Genomic DNA, 26952 nt, shown 5'->3' with positions numbered 1-26952 from the left:
TGTACAGCCGTATGATACTCGGCTGCAACATGTACAGCCGTATAAAACTCAGCTGCAACATGTACAGCCGAACATCTACAGCAGTATGATACTCAGCCGCAACGTGTACAGCCGTATAATACTCAGCTGCAACATGTACAGCCGTATGATACTCAGCCGCAACGTGTACAGCCGTATGATACTCGGCTGCAACATGTACAGCCGTATAAAACTCAGCTGCAACATGTACAGCCGAACATCTGCAGCAGTATGATACTCAGCCGCAACGTGTACAGCCGTATAATACTCAGCTGCAACATGTACAGCCGTATGATACTAAGCCGCAACATGTACAGCCGTATGATACTCAGCCGCAACGTGTACAGCCGTATGATACTCAGCTGCAACATGTACAGCCGTATGATACTCAGCCGCAACATGTACAGCCATATGATACTCAGCCGCCACGTGTACAGCCGAACATCTACAGCAGTATGATACTCAGCCACGAGTACAGCCGTATAATACTCAGCCGCAACGTGTACAGCCGTATGATACTCAGCCGCAACATGTACAGCCGTATGATACTTAGACACAACGTGTACAGCCGTATGATACTCAGCCGCAACGTGTACAGCCGAACATCTACAGCAGTATGATACTCGGCCACAACGAGTACAGCCGTATGATACTCAGCCACGTGTACAGCCGTATGATACTCAGCCGCAACGAGTACAGCTGTATGATACTCAGTCGCAACGTGTACAGCCGTATGAAACTCAGCTACAACGTGTACAGCCGTATTATACTCAGCCACGTGTACAGCCGTATTATACTCGGCCACAACGTGTACAGCCGTATGATACTCAGCTACAACGTGTACAGCCGTATTATACTCAGCCACGTGTACAGCCGTATTATACTCGGCCACAACGTGTACAGCCGTATGATACTCAGCTACAACGTGTACAGCCGTATTATACTCAGCCGCAACGTGTACAGACGTATTATACTCGGCCACAACGTGTACAGCTATATTATACTCACCCGCAATGTGTACAGCCGTATTATACTCAGCCACAACGTGTACAGCCGTATGATACTCAGCCACAACGTGTACAGCCGTATTAGACCTCTTTCACACGACCATATGGCTTTTTCAGTGTTTTGCGGTCCGTTTTTCACGGATCCGTTGTTCCATTTTTTGTTTCCGTTTCTGTTCTGCTTTTCCGTTCCGTTTTTCCGTATGGCATATACAGTATACAGTAACTACATAGAAAAAAATGGGCTGGGGATAAAATTTTCAATAGATGGTTCTGCAAAAACAGCCCGGATACGGAAGACATACGGACGCATTTCCGTGTGTGTTCCGTTTTTTTTGCTGACCCATTGACTTGAATGGAGCCACGGAACGTGATTTGCGGGCAATAATAGGACATGTTCTAGCTTTCAACGGAATGGAAAAACGGAAATACGGAAACGGAATGCATACGGCCGGTAAACGGAAAAAAAAAAACCTGTCATGTGAAAGAGGCCTTATACTCAGCCGCAATGTGGCCCTGTTACGGCTATGCTCTGTGGTCATACCCTTCGATTGACGTGCTATATGCGGATATAAATCTGTAAAGGGAACCTTACACATGTTAGGTTACATGTTCTGTTACTTCATGTGTAGAATGGGCATCTGTCTTAGGAGACTGCTGGCACAGTGCGGGTTCAGGGGTCCCTGTTCTGTCACCCACACACTCCTATGGGTGTTTTGGACGGACAGTCTCCATATTTCCCAGCTGACATTGCTCACGTGACAGCCTATGTCAGCGCCCCCACTTGTAGAGCATGTAGCAGAGCGGAGCTGCCTCCCTGTGTACGTACGAGCTATGTCTGCGCTGATGGGAAGCAGAGGCTGCCGCCCTCCTCCTCCTCCTCCTCACACTCCCGCCCTCCCTCTCCTTGTTCGTCCTCCCCAGGCAGGGTCATCTGAGGACGAGCTCGGCGCCCTGCTGCAGAATCAGCTGTGGAGCTGTCCTCCCTGTGCCGCCTGCGCTGCCGGTGCCTCTGACTGTCAGGTGAGAGCCTTCCCTTCTGACCCGCCGTGCAGCTCCGTGTCCTCCGGCCGGGACAGGCGCTGCTCTGCGGGCTGTGCAATGTGCGCTCTGCCTGCTTCTCCACATGTCAAAGTTGCATTATGTCTGTGCCGCTGGAAACATGTATGTGCTGAGGTGGTTAATGCGGGCGGTGTGTCATGTGACTGCCATGGTAATGTGCGCGGAGGAGAAGCCGCAGGCAGCAGTTGGCGTGTTACTGACAGCTGACATGTTCCATTCAGTTCTCATGTGTGTCATACGTGTTCCATCTACTTCTTATATGTGTCATACGTGTTCCATCTACTTCTTATATGTGTCATACGTGTTCCATCTACTTCTTATATGTGTCATACATGTTCCATCTACTTCTTATATGTGTCATTTGTTCCATTCACTTCTTATATGTGTCATTTGTTCCATTCACTTCTTATATGTGTCATACATGTTCCATCTACTTATATGTGTCATACGTGTTCCATCTACTTATGTGTCATACGTGTTCCATCTACTTCTTATATGTGTCATACGTGTTCCATCTACTTCTTATATGTGTCATACGTGTTCCATCTACTTCTTATATGTGTCATACGTGTTCCATCTACTTCTTATATGTCATACGTGTTCCATCTACTTCTTATATGTGTCATACGTGTTCCATCTACTTCTTATATGTGTCATACATGTTCCATTCACTTCTTATATGTGTCATACATGTTCCATCTACTTATATGTGTCATACGTGTTCCATCTACTTCTTATATGTGTCATACGTGTTCCATCTACTTCTTATATGTGTCATACGTGTTCCATCTACTTCTTATATGTGTCATACGTGTTCCATCTACTTATATGTGTCATTTGTTCCATCTACTTCTTATATGTGTCATTGTTCCATCTACTTCCTATATGTGTCATACGTGTTCCCTCTACTTCCTATATGTGTCATACGTGTTCCATCTGCTTCTTATATGTTTCATTAGTTCCATCTACTTCCTATATGTGTCATACGTGTTCCATCTGCTTCTTATATGTTGCATTTGTTCCAACTACTTCCTATATGTGTCATACCTGTTCCATCTACTTCCTATATGTGTCATACGTGTTCCATCTGCTTCTTATATGTTTCATTTGTTCATCTACTTCTTATGTGTCATACGTGTTCCATCTACTTCCTATATGTGTCATACGTGTTCCATCTACTTCTTATATGTTTCATTTGTTCCATCTACTTCTTATGTGTCATACGTGTTCCATCTACTTCTTATATGTTTCATTTGTTCCATCTACTTCTTATGTGTCATACGTGTTCCATCTACTTACTATATGTGTCATACGTGTTCCATCTACTTCCTATATGTGTCATACGTGTTCCATCTACTTCTTATATGTTTCATTTGTTCCATCTACTTCTTATGTGTCATACGTGTTCCATCTACTTCTTATATGTTTCATTTGTTCCATCTACTTCTTATGTGTCATACGTGTTCCATCTACTTACTATATGTGTCATACGTGTTCCATCTGCTTCTTATATGTTTCATTTGTTCCATCTACTTCCTATGTGTCATACGTGTTCCATCTGCTTCTTATATGTTGCATTCGTTCCAACTACTTCCTATATGTGTCATACGTGTTCCATCTACTTCCTATATGTGTCATACGTGTTCCATCTACTTCCTATATGTGTCATACGTGTTCCATCTACTTCCTATATGTGTCATACGTGTTCCATCTACTTCTTATATGTTTCATTTGTTCCATCTACTTCTTATGTGTCATACGTGTTCCATCTACTTCTTATATGTGTCATACGTGTTCCATCTACTTCTTATATGTGTCATACGTGTTCCATCTACTTACTATATGTGTCATACGTGTTCCATCTTCTTCTTATATGTTTCATTTGTTCCATCTACTTCCTATATGTGTCATACGTGTTCCATCTGCTTCTTATGTGTCATACGTGTTCCATCTACTTCTTATATGTGTCATACGTGTTCCATCTACTTCTTATATGTGTCATACGTGTTCCATCTGCTTCTTATGTGTCATACGTGTTCCATCTGCTTCTTATATGTTTCATTTGTTCCATCTACTTCCTATATGTGTCATACGTGTTCCATCTGCTTCTTATGTGTCATACGTGTTCCATCTGCTTCTTATGTGTCATACGTGTTCCATCTACTTCTTATGTGTCATACGTGTTCCATCTACTTCTTATATGTGTCATACGTGTTCCATCTGCTTCTTATGTGTCATACGTGTTCCATCTGCTTCTTATATGTTTCATTTGTTCCATCTACTTCCTATATGTGTCATACGTGTTCCATCTGCTTCTTATATGTTGCATTTGTTCCAATTACTTCCTATATGTGTCATACGTGTTCCATCTACTTCCTATATGTGTCATACATGTTCCATCTACTTCTTATGTGTGTCATACGTGTTCCATCTACTTCTTATATGTGTCATACGTGTTCCATCTGCTTCTTATATGTGTCATTTGTTCCATCTCCTTCTTATGTGTCATACGTGTTCCATCCACTTCTTATGTTTTATTTGTTCCATCTACTTCTTATATGTGTCATACGTGTTCCATCTACTTCCTATATGTGTCATTTGTTCCATCTACTTCCTATATGTGTCATACGTGTTCCATCTACTTCCTATATGTGTCATACGTGTTCCATCTACTTCCTATATGTGTCATACGTGTTCCATCTACTTCTTATATGCGTCATACATGTTCCATCCACTTCTCATACGTGTCATACATGTTTTATTGTCATCTCTTCTCTCTGAATATTATATGACGCCATTACTTATATATGATGTGTATATGGATAGAGCCAGGACACTTATATGAGGGGCTGATAATTTAGGGTTCGTTGCCGGGGTCAGTGCTCATTATTGTCTTGCAGAGATACATGGGGGTCAGTGTGTCTTAAATTGCCAAAAATACTCTGATAGGTTCCTCATGGGGGAGATGAGACTCTGTGTACACCGCGGTGGTATGTGTGAGTGCTATATACGTGGGCAGTATACACAGTATATTATGTATGCTGACCTCTATGGTCGTGTCATATATATATATATATATATATATATATACCCACGACGGTTTTCATCTACTTTCTACATTGCGTGGATCAGAAAGTTGGCCTTGCCATTGTATGCCCTCTTAGTAAAAGTCTGGTCATTTGGGTGAGGTGCTGCCATCCTTGGTGCCAAGTTAGAAGCCTGGGTGCTATTGAGATGATGTCAGCGGAGGAGTCGCGAGGTCAGAGGTAGAGACAGTCAGCATGCTGCAGAGTAGCTCGGCCATGGTCAGCTGTCATAGGCATCGCTTTCTAGGTACCCCGAGCCGGGTCCCCTGCTGGTCCTGAAGGGGTGAACAGTTCACTGATGCCAGAAAGGATTATGTTTGGATTAACTGAAAGAGAGAGGGTTTTTTTTTTTTTTTTTTTTCCCTTTTAGCTTTTCGGAAGGATACAGCCTGTTCTCCCGGCGGAGCAGATTCCTGCATTCTTGATGAAGACATTGCAGGGAGACAGGTCGGATGGCAGAGCGTGCCAGCCAGTCTTTTATTGCAGACATTTTTGTGTAAACTAACCCAGTTCTGTCCACCCTCCCGCTCCCTCCCTTCATGGGCATTGTGCCAACTGTGAAGTTCACAGACTGCAGGATCTGCTCCCTCGTCAGGCCTGCGCTCCTCGGGCTTCCACTCCGGTGGCTGTGGTTCCCCGCTCTCTTCCATTGGGCCTTGTCTACAGCAGGCTCTTCAGGTCAGCGGTCTCGGTAGGATTAGCCGGCACTGTCGCTATGTTCCTGAACAGCAGGCTGGAGAATTTCCCTTCTCATGTGATCGCTTCTGTTGCTCATTTCATTGCTGTTTAATTGCTGCCAAAAGAAAAGTAATTTATTTTTAACAGTGACGCAGTGTCTGAGACTCCATTTCCAAGGGAAAGTGTCTCCTGACTGACTTAGAGGGTTTGTCTTACTTCAGCAAGTGGCATTTATCATATAGAGAAAGTTACTACAAGGCCCTTACTAATGTATTGTGATTGTCCATATTACCTCCTTTGCTGTTTGATTAATTTTTCCATCACATTATACACTGCTCATTTCTATGGTTACGACCACCCTGCGATCCATCAGTGGTGGTCGTGCTTGCACACTGTAGGAAACAGTACTAGGCTATGTGCGGTACTGGCCACCAGAGAGGCCGAGGCACGACCACCACTGATGGATTGCAGGGCGGTCGCAACCATGGAAGCGAGCAGTGTATAATGTGATTAAAAAAATGAACCAGCCAGCAAAGGAAGCAATATGGATAATCACAATACATTAGTAAGTGCCTTGTAGTAACTTCCTCTGCATGATAAATGCCACTTTCTGAAGTGAGAGAGCCCCTTTAACAGGGAGAGGGGAGAAGGCACCTCTGGCAGCAGCTTATTTCTCATAGAACAAAAGGGTCAGGCAGTTTAAACCCAATGTCCCCTAATATCAGTTGTTGGGAGGATACACATAAGAAGGTCCGGGGGTTCACCCAGCTTTAATCCTGCGCGGTCCACGTGATATATTCACTCTTCCAGCAGATTGTCTAGGGCGGCAATGCTTGATGAAAAAATATGATAAATGTTGTATGTATCTTCTGTGTGGGAAAAGACCACTGGAGGCCTTAGGCCTGAGGCTGCATGATAGAGATTCTTAAGACATTTCCTGTTCTGATTTCAGGACGTCACAGCAGCACAGAGCATCTTAAATGAACAAAAGCAGCACGTTTTGTGATTTTCCTTTTGGTGGTTGAGCGGCTGGTCCATTCTTTCTCTTTCCGCACAATTCCTGGCCGACTGGAACGTTCTTGATGCCAGTCTGTGGCCATGATGCCCTTCCCCTGCATTGTGCACAGTACAACAATAGGTGCAGTTCTTTCTGTCCTGACACCGGACTGTTTGTCTTTCTGCTCCATTTAGAAAGTGTCATCTGTAATACTAGAAAACATTGTATTTGTGAAAAATGTAAAAAAAAAATGCAGTCGTTACATCAAATTTAGAAATATTGCATAGTACTGACTTTTGAATGTTCTTGAATCCTTCATAATTTGACAATCTCAGAAATCTCATTTTCAGGGAAGGAGCCCGATGACTATTCTTTATGCTATTGCCACCTTTCAGATGCCGTATACAACAATGATCATGCCATGATATACTGGACAGAAACAATAGACCCTGGCAGTAGGTTATAGTTGAATTAAAGGGGTTGTCTCATCTCAGACAATGGAGCATATCACTAGGATATGCCCCCATTGTCTTATAGTTGCGGGTCCAACCCCGCAAAGTGGTGGCTGGAGGACTCTGGCCACCAGCAAGGTCTCTCCCCACAGAAGTGAATGGGAGCGCACCGCGCATGACTGGCCCCCGCTCCCATTCACTTCTATGGGCCTGACGGAAATAGCTGAGCCAGCACTCGGCTATTGTCGGCGGCCCCATAGAAAATGAATGTTGAGCGGCTGCGCATGTGCAGTGCATCCGCCAACACTTTTGGGACTCCGTTCTTGTCCACTGCTGGCACCCGCACCTATAAGACAATGGGGGCATATCCTAGTGATTTGCCCCCATTGTCTGAGATGAAACGGCCCCTTTACAGGACTTTCCTTGCCTCCAGAATAATATAGATAGAGTGTAAGGGACAGACCGAGTGCCTGATACCAGTCCTGTTCTGCCACTGAATGTGGCGAAGGCGACCGCACACAGGGGGAGGCCAGATGTGGAGGTCTTCACACTAGCTCACTTTTTTCCATAACTCCCATAGATTGCAGGGTAGAAAGCTGTGCATAAGCGTGACCGTTTCCAAATATTAAAGGACATCTGTCAGCAGATTTGTACCTATGACACCGGCTGACCTGTTACATGTGCGCTTGGCAGCTGGAGGCATCTATGTTGGTCCCATGCTCATATGTGCCCGCATTGCTGAGAAAAATGATGTTTTTTTGCAGAGAGAGCTGAGCCTCGAGGTGTAACTGCAACGCCCCCATTGCTCCTAGAGGCTCATTTGCATATGTCAAAACTTCATTTTTCTCAGCAATGCAGGCACATATGGACATGGGACGTGTTTCGGGCATTGAACTCAGTCATCTGTGTCTGGCCTAAAGGACCAAAACAAATTGTGATCCACAAAAACAGCAGCTCACGACTTAGTAAGGGCAGCTCACCGTTATGAATTCCGTTATTGCTTTCTGTTATAGCATGGTTGTAACGGAAAATAATGGAATTCGTAAGACGAAAATCAAAAGGGAAGCCGTTAAGAGGCATTCCGTTTTGATCCTTCATGATACAAGTCTGTGGGCAAGCAGAACGGATCCGTCTGGTTTCCGTTATGCAGGACGGAAAAGAAGAGAGAATCCAGTAACAGTGCGCTTCTAAGAAGTAACATGCCGCTGACCCAAAGACCAGAACTGAGTAAAAACTCCACTTTAAGTCAAACACCTAAGGCCAACATTTAAAAAGAAAAAATGGCAGGAAAAACTCCACCTCAGGAAAAACCTCCCTTAACCTAGTGAACAATGAGGGAGGTGTGTGAATCTGCAGAAGATGATACTGGAACCAGTACGGATGGCTCCTATAAACTTCAGCTGCTTTATACGAGATATTGCCTTGCAGCTGATGAGGGTTAATGGTTCTCATTACATCATTAACATACATCATTTCTTGTGTTTGATTAATGACAGCCTGGTAATTATTACTTAAGGGAAACGGCGTCTGTGTTCGGCAGTAACTCTAGTCAGCAATTAATTCTAATACAGTATACGGAACAGTAGTGCCAAACTGTGTTAACATTTCTTAAAGGTTGTTTCCAGGGGTGCACCACCGATGAGGCGAGGTGAGGCGATTGCCTCAGGCAGCACCAGGTAGGGACAAGTGGGGGGCAGCGGAAAGGCCTTGGGCATTGAGTGCTTTAGTTGTGAAAGCGTTCATGTCTGCATATTCAACCGTCTCGCCATATTAACCAGAATGTTTTGTAGCACTATATGTAATGTTTTCCAAGCATGCCTTTTTAAAGGGGTGGTCTTGGTTCAGAGCTGAACCCGGACATCCCTCCATTTTCACCCCGGCAGCCCCCCTGACTTGAGCATTGGAGCAGTTCATGCTCCAATGCTCTCCTTTGCCCTGCGCTAAATCACGCAGGGCAAAGGCATTTTTTGGAGATCCGGTGACGAACGGGGCTCTCCATGGGGCTGCCAGGAACCCCGGTGACGTCACCGGCACTGATGGGCGGGATTTAGAGCTGCCCTAGCCTGTAAAGCGGTTAGGGCAACCCTAAAGCCCGCCCATCAGAGCCAGTGACGTCACCGAACAAACTGAAGTTTCCGCCCGGCAGTGTGTTATTGAAAGCAAAAGAACCCGTGCCCTGCGCGATTTAGCGCAGGGCAAGGGAGCGCATCGGAGCATGAGATGCTCCGATGCTAGCCTCAGGGGGGCTGCCTGGGGGAAAATAAGGGTATGTCCGGGTTCAGCTCTGAAGCCGGACAACCCCTTTAACAGTAAGGCTAAAGGGAAGGGGTTAGGTTGAGAATTTGGCATGGGGGGCAGGCGTCATTTCAATTTTCACCTCAGGCAGCAGAAAGGCTGGATGCCCCCCTAGTTATGTCCAACATGTTTTTATCGCTCCAGTGTATGTAAAATAAAAACCAACTTTTGCAAATATTCTTGTTTAAAAATATTAAAACTCCTGCTATTAATACTCACTTTTTAGTCCCGTTAGGAAACATTACTTTTAGGGTCTCATGCACATGACCGTATGGTCCGCAAACCGGAGATCCTAATAATACAAATTCCGGCCACGTGCAGCCCACACTTTGCTCAGTTCTTGAAAGCAAATGGACAAGAGTAGGACATGTTTTATAATTTGCAGAATGGCCCTAAATTAGTCACACTGACCACTGTGTCATGCCCTGGTCCTGGCCGCAGTGGTGACGTTCCATGCACACCATCTCAGTGGCTGTATACTGCTGAAGTCAGTGACTGGCTGCACGGTGACCGGCTGTGCCTGGAACGTCACCGATGCAGCCAGGAAAATGACATCAGAGCTGCAGGATCGGAGCATGAAGCTGGAAGCTGCAGGGAGAAAAACGGGCAGTATGACTTTGTCATTTTATCATATTTACTTTCGCTGGGGACGTATTCATTTAACTTTGACAACCCCTTTAAATCAGTGCAAGGGTTTTGCAGGGCCACTGAGTTTATCACATATATTACCTTTTAAAACTCTGCGATCATTTATGGCGCTCACACAGTTTCTCATTCATTTGCTAGTCTTTGTATTTCATCAGAAAACCGTACACTCCCTATATACAGTATGACAGCTTACACAATGTCGCTTTATAATGCCAAATAACCTGTTAGAAAGAAAAGAACAAGCCATAGTGAGTCATCTGAGGACAGACGTTATTGAGAGATATATATATATATATATATATATATATATATATATATATATATATATGTGTGTGTATGGTGAGATGGTGACAGAAAACATGATTGGGGATCCAGAAAGTATGTATCTCCTCCAGGGAAAGCTGGATGAGATATAATGAATCCTGGAAAGCCGACTGTTCCTAGCAAAGAGTAGTTTGCTAATGGATATGGTAAGTTCTGTTTCGGGCCTGGGTTTTTATGGAATGATAAGCAGGTTGGTAGTAGGGTCTATCATTCCCTTCCTGACCAGTACAAGTACTCTTTGTAACACAGTCCAGCTCATTACTGGACTATTAGGCCTCTTTCACACAGGCGTTGCGGGAAAATGTGCGGGTGCGTTACGGGAACACCCGCGATTTTTCCGCGCGAGTGCAAAACATTGTAATGCGTTTTGCGCTCGCGTGAGAAAAATCGCGCATGTTTGGTACCCAAACCCGAACTTCTTCACAGAAGTTCGGGCTTGGGATCGGTGTTCTGTAGATTGTATTATTTTCCCTTATAACATGGTTATAAGGGAAAATAATAGCATTCTGAATACAGAATGCATAGTAAACTAGCGCTGGAGGGGTTAAAAAATAAATAAAAATAATTTAACTCACCTTAATCCACTTGACCGCGGAGCCCGGCTTCTCCTTCTGTCTCCTTTCTTCAGGACCTGGGTAAAGGACCTGTGGTGACGTCACTCCGGTCATCATATGATCCATCACATGATTCATCACCATGGTAAAAGATCATGTGATGGATCATGTGATGACCGGAGTGACGTCACCACAGGTCCTTTACCCAGGTCCTAAAGAAAGGAGACAGAAGGAGAAGCCGGGCTCCACGGTCAAGTGGATTAAGGTGAGTTAATTTTTTTTTTTTTTTTTTTTTTAACCCCTCCAGCGCTAGTTTACTATGCATTCTGTATTCAGAATGCTATTATTTTCCCTTTATAACAATGTTATAAGGGGAAATAATAATGATCGGGTCTCCATCCCTATCGTCTCCTAGCAACCGTGCGTGAAAATCGCACCGCATCTGCACTTGCTTGCGGATGCTTGCGATTTTCACGCAACCCCATTAACTTCTATGGGGCCTGCGTTGCGTGAAAATCACCGCTCATCTGAACAGCCCCATAGAAATGAATGGGTCGGTATTCAGTGCTGGTGCAATGCGTTCACCTCACGCATCGCATCCGCGCAGAATACTCGCCCGAGTGAAAGGGGCCTTATTAATGTGCAAGGTGTGCTCGAGAGAAAGAGAGCCGTCTGATGAGACAGAACCTGTCTGGAGAGACTGTTACTGACATTTCTAGCCTCAAAGTGGACATTTACTCCTGGTGTGTGAGGTAACACATGTTAATGTCATTTTGTTGGCGTGTCTGGTAGAAAGCCACTTGTATCGTCAGGGAAGCTCATGTGTTTAGTTAGCAGTGGTTGAGTTTTTGGTCCTGAATGTGAAGGCTGGAGGTTTATTGTGTGCAGCAAAATAAAAACCAGACAAAGCCCTGTTTGAAATGGACTTCTATGTCCTTGTCTCTGACTTCATTTGATCCCATTTTGCCCACGGTTACAGAGCTAATTGCCACAATATATACTGTCATTTTTATGACACTTTGAAAATCTGTATGTATCTACAGTACATGATGATGTAACTGTATTTGTTTCCTCGCAATCATGTCTGGTTGCAGACCCAATCTGCGAAGGAAGTCGGCCCGCTAAGCCCGGACCTCTTGGTTATATGTGAGTCAGATTGTTTCTTTTGCTTATTCAGATTAGTGTTCCTTTTTGGAAGGTGTCATCAAACATCTGAGGGTGCTGCAGTATTTGTCTGGCTGGCTCTCGGCATGTTTGCCGTGCTGCCGCCGCATCTCCTGCCCCTGTCCCCATTATAGTGAATGGGCCCGGGCCAGACTTCCGGCATCACACTTGTGCAAGCATTAGTACGGATCCGGTACAGCCTGCCGGACAAGCCTAACGCCAGTGTGAAAGAAGCCTAAAATACATTTAAGTTTTTGGGTGTAACATAAAGAAATGTGGAAAAGGTCAAGGATTATGAATACTGTTTCAAGGCACTGTAGAGAAAAGAGAAGAAACCTAAGCTGGCCACACATTTTAGGAGTCTATCACTCGAACAAGGTATCTCGTTCTGACCCCCTCCTACACGTACATGCTTGACCCGACTAGAGGGGAATAGGCTGCTGCTGGGCACCTCTGACGGAAGCTTATCTCCCTGAACAAAAGGAATGGCCAGTTGGATTTCAGTCCTTATCTACCCTGACATTTGTTGTCGAAGGAGAGTCAGGAGGCCCCCATACGCATTAGATGGTTGGCCGTCCTATTGAAATTTGTGGGTTTGGCCGAAGGTGCAGCATTGTAGAAATTTATTTAGTTTAGTAGCAGAGCCAAGGCATTTTTATGAAGATTATTATTATTTATATCAAGATCATTATACAAGAAATGACTGTGGCCAAGATTAGTGTCAATAGTGAGGCGAGGACAAATGTGGGATATATTCTTTAGGTGAAGTTGACAGGATTTCTCAGTGAGCTGAATGTAATAAAGGATGGTTTTGAAATCAAGTAGAACTTTCAGACATGATGCCTGGGGTTTAGAAAGGATGCTAGTGTTGCTCACAGAAATGAACACATCTGGATTAGGTGTTTAAGAAGAATGAGGAAACAGAAGAAGCCTAGTTTTAGAGAAAGTGAATTATAGTTCCTGAGAGGACAATGCAGCAAAAACAGCCGATAGACCTTCAATGAATTTTGGAGAGCAGAAGACAAGTCCACCGCTGTGTGTCATCAGCATTAATGTGCAGGAGTACAGATTTCCCTCTGGCCGTACAAGCTGGAATATTGCTGCCCCTGCCTGTATCAGCGCTGATCTTCTAAGGCATGGCTGGCATACATGGGTCTGGAAGGGTTTTTAAAGCAAACAGCTTAGTATTTTAGAAAATAGTAAAGGAAGGGTCCGTTGGTTACGACTAAGGGTACTCACCCGAAACGCGTCAACCTTGCCGTGCACCTGATGGTTATGTCTGTCGATGTCCATAACTAATAAAGAAGAGCTGAAAGAGGATTTTATTTGTCTCCGGGACCCTTCCTTTACTATTTTCTGCCTGCTACGGGAACACTTCCCCAGGGCCTCTGGAGCCGGGATTACATGCAGACCAGTTAGGTGAGCTGGATTATTTTTTCCTATTACAGCTTAGTATTTTAGTCTGTGACTGGAATCTCTGGGGGTGTTTGGCTGGGTTCACACTTGAGCGTTTTACAGCGCGTTCAAACGTGCTGTAAAACGCTCAACACATGAAAACCAATGCTTCCCTATGGCCCTGGTTCTCACTTGAGCGTTTTACAGCACGTTTGAACGCGCTGAAAAACGCCCTACGCTCAAAAAAGTTCTTGAGCTTCTTTGGGGCGTTTTGTTGCGCATTTGCGGCCATAGGACACTGCTGTCAATCAAACAAACGCGCGTAATACGCGCGTTGACTATGGACAAAAACGCGCACAAAAATGCGCGACAAAAACGCGCGTTAAACGCGCATATCAAATACGCTCAGGTCTGAACCCAGCCTTTGACCTGTCCCTTCCGCCGGCTCCTTGGTAAAATCTATAGTATTTGAGGCTTTAGCAGAGTTGGAGCAGGAAGAGCAGCGATGTGATATTGACAGCTGCTGTCCGGCGCTCGCTCCGCTCTGATAATAGCCTGCAGACCATGGTACAGGGCCCTTTTATAGGGCAATGATCGGGAACGAACTATGAACATTTACTTCTTATCCTCACCCGCTTTTTAGCTGCATTCACTTGGAGTAATGATTGGAGATGTATGGGCACTACTATGATTGTTCTCTTGTTTGTTGGCAGAGCATCCCTTGTTTGCACAGGGCGATGTGCTACCAACTAGTGTTGAGCACAAATATTCGAATAGTGAATATTTAGAATATAGTGCTATGTACTTGTTATATCGAATATTCAGCATTTTTTTCCATCTGAACACATGATTCCTCTCTGCTTCTTGCTTGTGGGCCAATGAGAAGGAAGCAACGTCAAGTTCACAACAATACTTAGTGCACCAATCAGTAATCTGTAGTCAGACCTGCTAAAATGTGAAGTTGCACGTAGTGCGATAAAATATTCTAATCACTGCCGATTAGCGCAATCGCGAATATATTGGAGCACTTCACTCTATCTGCACATAAAGCCATTGTAATGTTCGGCCGTGCCAACCATTTTCTCTAGTCTCAGGAAACCTATACCAGCTTGAAAAATGTAGCCAAAGTGACCCATGCCTGTATTTCGCGTTACAATTTCGATTTTTACATTGCCAATTTTTCGCATTCAATAAAATAATCTCAAATTCTCGAATATATGAAGAATATTCTACAGAATATTCGTGAAATATTGCGAATTTGAATATAGCCCCTGCTGCTCATCCCTACTGCCAACGATCAAGAATTTTAGGCGGTACATTAAAGATGTGATCACCCAATGAGCGTCTGGTCATTCTTCGGCTGATCATGGTACTTACACATTATTAGGAACAAGCATTGCATTGCCTAAAGAGTGTGCAGGTGGAAATAAGATGGTCCATTCTATGTGCCATTTAGGTTTCTGTGCATGCAAAAAGGAGTTTTGCTGTCCGACCAATTGTAATGGGAAGGAAGATGCCAATGACAGAGTTATGGTGGATTTAGACTGGACAATTCTGCAGCTGATTGTCGGGAAGGAAGCGTTCCTTCCCGGCAGTCGGCTGTTCGTTCAGTGAAGGAGACCGCACATTTACATGCAGCGATCTCCTTCACTGTATGAGGACGGAAGATCACTATCATGCAGAATCATGGTTTCTGAGAAGCAGGAACTATGATCGGTGGTGTCTGCATGGACGAGAGGATCACCCGATGAACGAATGTTTCGCTCATTCATCGGGTGATGGGCAGCACGTTTACATGGGTGTATTGTCAGGAACGACTGTTCTCAGGGAGATTATTGGCTCGTGTAGTGAAGTAAAATAACTGGGCAAGAGGAAATCTGCTGACCTTGCAATGAACAAGCAAATAAACCTAAAAATGCATACTGCAGACGTGCTTTTATATCATTTTGAATTAATATTACGGTTATATTTAATATACTATCATGTGAAGCTCCTAGTGCACCTTTTGGTCAAATAAATTCTTTGAGGCCACCTGCCATACAACGACAACCTCTCACAACACAGTGTACCTGTACAACAGGAGACTTGCCTCTCTCTTTTCTGGACTAATTCTACAAAATGAGCTCAGGTTATGTAGAAACCAGACTTATTCGGTTAGAACTGGAGCAGATTTTAGTGCGGTTCCGATCAAGCAGTCACTGGTGCAGTCTCCATGCGTAGGTGAAGGGAGGCCCCTTTACAAAGGCTGATGCACAGACAATTACCAGGATGATCTGAACACTCACAATAATTGCTTAATCATTAGTGGAGATGAGAACTATTAAATGCTGCAATCATCTGTTCTGTATGGAGAAGAAGGATCGCTCGTCCCCATACACATTCATTGGCGGCAGAGGCCTGCTTACACAGGATGGTCTGCTGCTCAGAAATGAGGACCACTTGCTCATTCATCAATGAATGAGACTGGGCCTCTAGAAAGGATAGTAGGGAGATTACAATGTGCCAGGAGAAAAAAATAGCGTCTTTGTAACTGTTCTAATAAAGGTTGCACATTTGGTAGCCTACGTACAATGGTTATCAATTCAAGCAGTCCTTAGAAACCGTATTATTATCTAAATTATCCATGGTTTAGCTATAGTCTACCAGCCTAAAAGTATACTGTATAGTAAAACAAGCTACCAAATACCCAATAATGTGTAGTTACGTACTGTATAAGACTGCTGTATATCCAAACTAATACACAAGAGGATATTTTAGAAGGATGAAGAGCGGAGGGAGTCTTAGTTGTAGAGGACTATCCTTCTAAAAGCCCGACTCTTACTTCTCTGGAGACAATGGGACCTGAACGCGCCCTTACTGTACCTAGTTTCACTTGTATCATGTTGTATGTTGCACGTTGCATATTTTATGTAGGCGTTTACCCCTCCCACTTGGCAGGGATTCAAACTTATGAAATGTGTCCAGGCAGTGTTCTTTTTAAGTATCTGACAAAAATATTTAGGTCTGTATTTTTCCAGTTCAAGGATTTATGACATTGTATAATATTCTGCTTAAGGAAGAAGAGCAGCAAACAAAAAGCGTTGTACTTCCGGTTTAGCACATTGTGTGTATTGTATGTTGGGTAAATAAGAATATGTTTTAAGTGAAAACCAGAGAAACCAACAGAACAGCAGCACAACGCCTTACCAAATCCGGTGTAAGTCCATATAGAAAGTGGTGCACGCATAAAAATAAAGAGAAACTGCAGCACTTCCAAGTCTTCCAAGATAAATTTTTTTTGCCCACTAAAATAAGGGTTCTCCCGAACAGAAACCTAACTGACCCCACCATAGTCAATGAGAGCTGTTAGACTCAGTTACTGTCAGGTATGTGCTGAATGTGGCATGTCCTTTTATTTTCGTTCTTCTGCTCCGGAAATAAATAATGCAGATGTGAAAGAGCCGTTACCCTGTTTCTCAGACTTGTGGAGCGTTACCAATGTAATGTACACGAGTTAGAACGCAAAGACTAGTGGTGTGCCATGGGTTCTGTAACTTTACACTGTACAAGTTTTTTGTGCTTCCTGTGTTTTTACTTCCAGCATGGTTTCTTCATTGTGGCAGTTGATATATAGCGCCAACAAATAAAAAATAAACAAAAAAAACCCCTCACCTATGGCACTTGCAGAAACACACTGAAGGCAGCAGGATCTGATGCTCCCAGCGTGATCATGTGACCTCAGGTCCTGCTGCCTCCAGTGTGGAGTGAGTGTTCCTCTTCCTATTTTATTTGTTGGCACTATATATACTGGGGGCACAGCTTGGGTGCTAATATAGATACTGAGGGTACTAAGTAGGCTAATATCTGTACTGGGGGTGACTATAACTACTAGGGACACAAATGGTGATGTATTTTTTTTTAGTTCCCTGCTTCCTGTGCCGCTCATCTGCTTGTTTTTAACTGCTGTTAGATGGGTGCACTTCTGTCTAACTGGCCGTTAAAAACTGGCCCATGAAAATGGCCAAAAATAGGAAACATGTCCTTTTTTTTTTTTTTTTTGACGCCCGCTATGCACTGGCTGTTAAAAAACCACCCATGTGAATAGCGCCATAGACTGCAGTGGTTCTGAAAACAGCCATGTGATGGCCATTTTTCACTTGTGTTTCAATGTACCCTATGAAGCCAAAAATATCTGATCCCAAAAATATCTGAAACCTTTAGAACATCTTAAAAGTGTTGTCTCACTTCAGCAAATGGCATTTATCATGTAGATAAAGTTAATACTAATGAGGAAGAAACTTCCGATCAGAAAGACCAGAGTGAGATGCCCGCGCTGGTAAGAGAACTAACTGAGAAATTGAACCCTCAATAGAGCATGTAATATGCTTTACCTTCAAATAGAGTGGAGTCTCTTTTACCTGTCCGCCAATGGGGGGAATAGTGTTAGTGTCTTCGTGCCTTTAGTATCCAGCTGAGTGGCTTTTGAAAGTTCTTGCTCAACCTCCCAGCACGACGTCGCTCCGGCTGGCAGCAGACGCTCGTGCGAGGGAGCTTGCAGATCGGATACCGGATCGGATCTGCAAGCTCCCTCGCACGAACGTCTGCTGCCGGCCGGAGCGACACCGTGATTGGCGGACAGGTAAAAGAGACTCCACTTTATTTGAAGATAAAGCATATTACATGCTCTATTGAGGGTTACATTTCTCAGTTAGTTCTCTCACCAGCGCGGGCATCTAACTCTGATTGGAAGTTTCTTCCTTGTTGTGTACATTGCTAGTGAGTCAGAGCAGCGGACTCCTCTGAGATACCCAGTAGCGGCCCCCGACAGGGAGAGGGAGGACGACACTGACCTTAGCGCGGGTGTCACTATCTCTTTAAACAAAAAGTTAATACTAATGTATTGTGATTATCCATATTGTCTCCTTTGCCGGCTGGATAAATTTTTCATCACATTATGCACTGCTCGTTTCCATGGTTACGACCCCCCCACCCCCTACAGTCCATCAGCGGTGGCCTTGCTTGCACACTATAGGAAAAAGCGCCAGCCTCTCTGGTGGTCGGGACGGTGGGAGTCCACCCAGCCATACATGCGCAGTAGCTCCCATCCCATAAGCCCTGGAAATGAACAGTGTATAATGCAATGGAAAAATTAATCAAGCCAGCAATGGAGGCAATATGGGCAATCCCAATACATTAGTAAGTGCCTTCATAAATGCTATTTGCTTGAAGTGAGACAACAATTTTAAGATGTTATCAAGGTTTCATATCAGACATTTTTGGTTTCAAAAACTGCATCAAAAAACCTGAATGTGTGTCAGCACCCATAGGGTACATTTGCACAAAAGTGAAAAATGACCATCCCACGGCCGTTTTCAGAATACAAGCCCCTTGTATTAAAGGGTTAGTCTGCGTTCAGAGCTGAACCCCGACATATCCCCTTCTTCACCCAGGTAGCATCAGCGCAGGGCAAGGGCTGTTTTGTTTATATTTTACTAAAACAGACATGTCAGGAGAGAGTAACCATCCACTAAAGGTTTTTACTATGACTGTGCTATTGATAACCTATCTGATAGCTCATCAGTGTCAGATTGGTGGAGGTCCGACACCCGGCAGCCCTACCGATCAGCTGCTAGTGGGAGGCATGGCCACTGGAACTAACCCAGTGTAGAGAGCTGGAAGCACACAGCTCTGTACACTGTGTAGTGGTTGTGCCAGGGTACTGCAGCTCCTCACCCATTCTGCATGCTTCCAGCTCTGTACACTGTGTAGTGGTTGTGCCAGGGTACTGCAGCTCCGCACCCGTTCTGCATGCTTCCAGCTCTGTACACTGTGTTACATAGGCCTTGCTCACATTTCCATTTGGAGATCTGGCAGGCTGTTCAGGCACAGAGCAGCCTGCCGGTTCAGGCACAGAGCAGCCTGCCGGTTCAGGCACAGAGCAGCCTGCCGGTTCAGGCACAGAGCAGCCTGCCGGTTCAGGCACAGAGCAGCCTGCCGGTTCAGGCACAGAGCAGCCTGCCGGATCACACAGATCTGGCGATGCTGGATCCTCTACTTCATTGTGAGGTCTTATGTTGGCTACGGCTCCTGGTGTCGGACCCCACTAATCTGATACTGTTGACCTGTCCTAAAGAAAGGTCATCAATAGCAAAGTCCTGGAAACCAGTAAAAAATTAGTACACAATAATCCATATACGGAAGAATTGCCAGTATATACGGTTTTTCTCATTTTTTTTTTTTTTTTTTTTTCATTTCTTCTTCACTTCATTTTCTAATCCATTCCATTAGGATTGTACAAGTGTTCTGTGTACTGAAGTATATTGCTTATAATGCATGGAGTTGCCAACCTGTGACAGTGCCAGTCCAGGGAATTAGTAATGTTTTTTTTTCTGATATTGGGCAAATCATCAAATCTTCCGATACGGATCCAATGATCCAGCTATATCCTTCTGAAGGTCCTGGCAAACCCCATTCATTTTCTTTGCACTGCTACGTGTATTTCTTAAGCCAGGATAGCATAACATGCAGATGGAATATACCAGGGCTCCATGGTATGTGTCTGCGCATTTGTTAGTGCTGGCAACGGCTGGATGGAAATTTGAGATTGTAACGGCACATATATCATAATTAACACTTTTATAGCTTCTGTCTACAAATGTACTGTATGCTTCAGGAGCAGATTGGTTTACATGTTCCCAAGGAGAGAGGCCGAGCGCAAGCTGCTGTTGTGTAGGTCTTACGCTAGTTTGCCATTTTGGTAGAACTCATGGCATGCATTTTTGCCAACCTTATTAAGCAGAATATGTGGAAATAAAAAAAACTTTCTAACCGTACATGGCACAGGATGATGACCCGAATGATAAACCATATTGTGACAAATACAAATAAGATACCATATTAGTCTTAATAACTTGCGTAATTGTAAGAAAATATTTGGCATTAGTGGTTGTAACACAGCAAAATGTGGATGCCAAGCCGACACTAGCCACCAGCTTGTCATGTAACCTCTAGTATATAATGCAGAACGTTTGTGTGCCGGGATCTTATTTTAATATTTAACGTAATATATGCATTGGTGATTATAAAGCAATTGCAGTGCTGCGTTTCTTTGTCATGGATGCTATGGTTTCCCACATATTGCGGTATAACTATAGCCTCTTCAATAATACAGTGCAGTAGGATGTAGTATATAATGGGATATGTTTAAAGGGATTGTCTTACTTCAATGCCTTTTTATAATGTAGAGAAAGTTAATGCAAGGCACTTACTAATGTATTGTGATTGTCCATATTGCCTCCTTCACATTATACACTGCTCGTATCGAGGGGTCATGACCACCAGGCAATCCTGCAGTGGTGACTGTACTTGCACACTATAGAACAAAGTGCCTATGTGCACTCCCACCGTCCTGGCCACAGGAGAGGCTGGTGCTTTTTCTTGCTGGATTACAGGATGGTCGTAACCCCTGGATATGAGCAGTGTATAATGTGATTGAAAAATCATTGATTTGATTTAATCAAGCCAACAAAGGAGGCAATATGGACAATCACGCTTTAAAATCCTATTGAGTCATGGTTGAGGCATGGCCTCACAGATTGCCAGTGTACCAATGCCAGGCAAAAAGGGCTCATGCACACGACTGTATATTTTTTTCCACATACAAATTTTTGCCAAATCCACTTCAATGGTGGGGCGTTGTGTGCTGTCCACATCCGTATGTCTGTTCAGCGGCCACACAAAAAAAAATAGAACATGTCCTATTCTTGTCCGTTTTACGTCAATTTGCGGATCCCAGAGCAGGCTACGGGGGTGTGCACGAGCCCTTAATGCTGCGGAATGCGAAGTATTTCAAAGCATTATTCTAGTGCTCAAACGACTGCAACTTCTAGTCCCTTAGTGGGACATTAAAAAGTTATAATAACATCACAAAAGTTTTTTAAAACCTAACCCACCAAAAAATTATAAAACTATGTAAATAGATATATTGTACTTCAGTATTTATAAAGACACGTAGAAAATACATAATATCATTTAAACTGGATTATAACAAAAAAAAATGTTTTCATAAAAAGTACTAAAACGTTAGTTAACTTTATTCTATGGATCAGTAAGATTAACTTTATTATTTATACCTGACAGTGCACAGTGTAAGAAAAACACATAAAATTGCAGATTTGCACGTTAGTTCCGTTCACCCTTTAAAACAATTAATAAAAGTCAATGAATTATATGTAACTACAACCCCAAACCATCGCACAGCTTTGTTAACTGAGAAAAAAAAGAAGTTATGAAAAAATGGAAAGCCCTTCCCCCAAAATAGGCCCAAAAATAGAACAGCCCTTAAAGGGTTAATGTAGTTATGAATGTCCTATATAAAAAAAAAAAAAAAAAAAAAAAAAAAATTGCAATTAAAATTTAAATAATAGGTCCTTTTCTAACTCTACTCAATTGTCTGTCCTTCAGGTTACAGTGGGGTCGTTCTCGTTTTCATAATCCGAAGCCTTGTAGTCAGATGATAAGTGTTGTAGTAGTGTCATGTAGCCAAAACAAGCAGTTCTGGTTTCACAACTGGTGAGATATCAAATGAATGAGTAGCAATAAAACGGAAGAGACAATAGGATCATAAACTCCCTTTTTATGGATCAGAGATTAAACAACGCCAATTCGGTGCCCAAACCCCAGGGCTATCACTTCTGTGCGAGATTGCGCCACTTCTTGTGGACGATACGTATTTGCCTAATAGGCGGTAAAGAATCCCGCATTTGTGTTTGGAGAGTTCGATCCACGTGTTAATAGCTGCTTGTCCTTTGGTTTCCACATTATGTGCTTTCTGCTTTCAAACTAAAGTGAAAAGTCAATCTTTGCTTCCTCGGGAATTTAAAGGCGCCTGACGTCAGTTGCGATCTGTACTCCATGTGTGGTCAGCATTCGTGTGCAAGAACTCGCTTTCTGTTCTGGTCACTTGCACAGGATGAGCAGATAAGAAAACTTTTTGCTTAGTTTGTGACATGATCAGCAGATGATTGTAAGTGTTCTCGCAGTCATGTCACACGAATGTATTGGGTATAGGACAGTGCATATATACGCAGACCAACACGAAAAGGCTGCTGATAGATAGACATAGCTGCCAGCAGTCCTGGATACAGGGGACCACCAACTGCAAGGCATTTTGGGGTGGTTGTGGCCATTTCCTGGCATTTTGGGGTGGTCAATTATATGACTGAAATGATGTTAGCAACTGTGCAGCATAGTAAGTCGATCTGCTCGTGCAGTCGCCTCTCATACAGGTAACATTCTTGCTGGCAGCACCTTCCATGTTTACACGAGGGATTGTTCTGCCGACAAAGCATCTTCTTACCAACAATTGTTTGGGACATTATTGCATCATGTAAAAGTCCCTTGTACTGGCTGTCCCACAAAATATATCTTTCGAACAAGCACCTGGACATGAATATTTTTGTAATTGCATGTCATTAATATTTAGGTAGTTTTAGAAAAAGCAGAGCCTCTAGTAATAACGGCAATGCCCCCTTGCACCGAGAGTACAAATCTGCTGACGGATGCCCTTTAGCCCTCTTTCACACTACCGTTTTTTTTTTTCAGTTTTGCGGGCCGTTTTTGTGTTCCGTATACGGAACCATTCATTTCAATGGGTCCGCAAAAAAAACGGAATGTACTCCGTATGCATTCCGTTTCCGTGTTTCCGTATCTCCGTTCCGTGCAAAGATAGAACATGTCCTATATTTGGCCGCAAATCACATTCCGTTGCTCCATTAAAGTCAATGGGTCCGCAAAAAAAAAAAAACAGAATGCATCCGTATGTCTTCCGTATCTGTTCCGTTTTTTGCAGAACCATCTATTGAAAATGTTATGCCCAGCCCAATTTGTTCTATTTAATTACTGTATATGCCATGCGGAAAAACGGAAACAAAAAACGGAACGGATCCATGAAAAACAGACCACAAAACACTGAAATAGCCATACAGTAGTGTGAAAGAGGCCCTAAAGAGGACCTTTCGCTGGTCCTGAGGTTACAATATTAGTACCTGGCAGTGTAGGGCTTTATTAGGAGATGTCAGGGCGCTTTTTTTTCACATTGGCTGTTCTGTTCCCCCACTGTGCCCCCTGCACACCTCTGCTGCCTTGTATGCTAATTAGCAGCATCGGTACAGGGAGGAGGAGACGGCCGGGTTTCTCAAGCTCTGACCTGCCATAGATTTCATTCTGGCGCGTGACTTGCCGGACAATGAGCCTAATATATGGTGAGGCCTGCGCCTCGTGATGTATTTGGTGCATCATCCAGCAGCGCAGGACATCTCCCCCAGTGTGTCTATAAATCTGGGGTAAGCCATATATGCCAGTTTTTTTTTTATGAAAACTGTGCCAAATTTCTGATGCATTTAGCTTTTTCAAACAAAGCGCAGTAATCATTGATTTTATATGTAGATTTTTTATGTTGTCCTTCTTCTTTTCTTTCCTTGCACTTTATAGGCACTTGCACCCCACTCTTCCGTTCACCCAGGGCACTCAGGGAACCCCCTTCTTGTGATCAGCGATCATACGTTTATCTCCTATCCTGTGGATAGATTACAAATGTTGTTCAATCCATAATAAATTGTGTAATCCAAAATTGTGAAATAAACGTGTCCCCTTCTTACTGCTATGTGTATTGTAATATATTCATAAATGGCTTCTGTACCTTGTAATATTGTAGCTTATATCAGATAATAGGTCTGATTGTGTAGATAGACTGTGCAGTAATTCAAATCTACTGAGTAGGTATGACCTGCTACAGGCAGACACAAAGGAACATGGCAAATGTGTGCTAAATCAACCCAGAGCAAACATATTGTGTGATAGCAGCCATGCATTCTCTTATGGAGTGCAGAATATTCAGGCAATGTTGTTTTTGTGGGATGGTGTGACTTGTAACGTTCTCTGTTGTTTAGCCTGATATTCATAAAAATTTGGGCATTCACATTTGTTGCAGTCATTTTGAGCTCACATATATTATTTTATTAGATAACAATATCTTGCATGCTCATGCTCCTAGCTGTATCGTAGATCTGGGTTACGGCACCCATTGTACTCTCTGGACCACATACTGTACTTTTGTATGCCTCTGCTATTATACGGACAAAAACAGAGGTACAGTACTAAGTTTGAATACTTAAGAAAAAAATGGAGGTGCCACATGACCACACAAGCTGTGTAAGTGGGGGACATGGCTGGACATGGCACTGGACAGCTGCATGGTGTTAGGGCTTAAGTCGCAGTGTAGTCCATCATGCCTAATTAGCACACATTAGCTACCCCAAACTAACCTGATAGGTCAGGCAAAGTAACTCAGATCCCAGACTCCCACTGGATGGCATCCTCAAGCAAACGGAAGCGGTATTCAGTGTTTTTTTTTTTTTTTTTTTTTCTGGAGCCCATCATGGATGGGCTTTCATAGCCGTAGGGCAACAAAGTGGGAGATGAGTCTGCACTCCATAGTGCAAAAAGTTTCCTAGCAGAAATCTTGGACATTTCTCCCCTCACACTGCAGGATCCTCCCTCTCCTACCTCTGCTTTTAGTGGCACCAATGCAATCTTTACATTGTGGGATATGTAGCAAGGCTTGAGTCATTCTGTAAGCTGGAGATTAAGGGGGGAAGTTATCATTCCTATTATGCCTTCTTTTGGTGTAGAAAAGTCGCAAATCCACCAGATTTGCAACTTTGCAAAGCATTTGCAACTTTTCTAGTCGCAATTTGAATTTTATGCTGCCCTTTCAAGTTTTCTAAAAAGGGTTGTGGCTAGGGTGGAGTGAGGGTGTTGCAAGAACGAGGCCATCGCCCCCGCTAAGTCATCATTATTTACACCAGAAACTGCCATACATTTCATTCTGGTGCACAGAGGTCCGGAGAGGGCAGGTACAGTTATTTATGACAAAACCTGCTCCTCGTTACATGCTGGCCCCATATTCTTGATGGACAACTTTGCTCACTTCACCAACAAGTTCACTGTTCTTAAGATGAAAACCCTTGGGAGACACCAGGGCTCTCAACAATTTTCGATAGATCAGAACTCCAGATATATACTGAACATCTTCTATATGCTTGAAGATGCCAACGATTTCAATTGGGAATATAATAATCGAATGAGAGGCCTGCTGGAGGCTACATCTGCATGCTACAGGTAATTTTTAATGTGATGCTAGGAAATCCTGAAGATACTGTTATAGAAATTGATCAAACCCACTGCACAATAGAATCCTGTAATATTGATCTCGTAGGACCCTGAGATGTAGTGTGCTGGGTCCACATTTTTCCTTTGATTGGGCACAGCTACAGCTACTTTAAGACCTATCCTTCAGGACTTTAAACAAAAGATGAGCATTTTCTCTCTGCTTGAAAAAGGGGCTTGACCAAATGGTTGCATTCCTCTTGGGAGTCCCATGTCTCCCTTATATGATAATCCGACCTATCCACCAAGACACTTTCTTTGGTTGACCTTGGAGAGGGCTCAGGGTGGGTGAAGTGATGATGGATGTTCTGCAATTACAGCCTTTATCCTCCACGAAAAGTGCCTGTTTGGAGAGGACTTTGTCCTGGTTGGCGTATACACAACTGAAGTCCTTTATAGGATCCTTTCAATTTAAATTTATCTTAATGTCTGAAACCTGACCCAGGTTTCGCATCTGTCACATGTACTTTCTACCCTTTACATATGGTGTTGCTCTCACATGCATGAGCAAGTGGGAGATGCATAATGGCAACCACATGACAGGTGAAGAGTGCCTAAAAGTGTTCCTTCCCTCCATAAATTGTCAGTTGCTCTCTGGGCCCAGGAGGAGAACTTTAAAGTCCTCTCTAGGTGGTATAGGCGCTCCTATGCTTTGCACTAAATCTATCCCATGGTCTATCTTTTCTTTATATTCTTTTCTGGCAGGGAAACAGATTACTCCTTCTGCTCAAGTGGCTTTGCTATCTCTTACCCTAGGCTCCATTTGTCAACGTATGTTAATTGCAGCTTGCACAGTTAGGCCTTGCCATTGCAAACTCACTCATGGACCTACACTGCAGGAGTGGTTGTTCGAAATGTGCCCTCTTCTGAGAATGGCCTCCTACAGCTACAACACCACACAAAGCTCTAAAAACTGCAATCATCTTTATTAATACATGATTAAAATGACAAAGAGATATATAATAGACCCATACCCACATAAATGTGAGAGAACATGTGGAGTCAGTTATCTAAATCTCTGCATCCATTACATATCTAGCACAGTGGAAACCCATCACATTACCCAAA

The 26952-nt window shown here is 43.5% G+C and overlaps 1 protein-coding gene across 3 annotated transcripts in view; it reads left to right on the top strand.

Moving 5' to 3' along the window:
• The first annotated feature begins 1925 nt into the window (after positions 1-1925).
• The window catches only part of THRB (thyroid hormone receptor beta), a 347062-nt gene continuing 322035 nt past the window's right edge, over positions 1926-26952 (top strand). For all 3 annotated transcript variants that reach the window (XM_040433128.1, XM_040433127.1, XM_040433126.1), the window contains exon 1: positions 1926-2045. The gene's annotated coding sequence lies outside the window, so the exon portion shown is untranslated. The remainder of the gene's footprint in view (positions 2046-26952) is intronic.

Source organism: Bufo bufo, chromosome 5, assembly GCF_905171765.1.
Source record: "Bufo bufo chromosome 5, aBufBuf1.1, whole genome shotgun sequence".
NCBI classification, from domain to species: Eukaryota; Metazoa; Chordata; class Amphibia; order Anura; family Bufonidae; genus Bufo; species Bufo bufo.
This window is presented reverse-complemented; position numbering and strand designations above follow the sequence as displayed.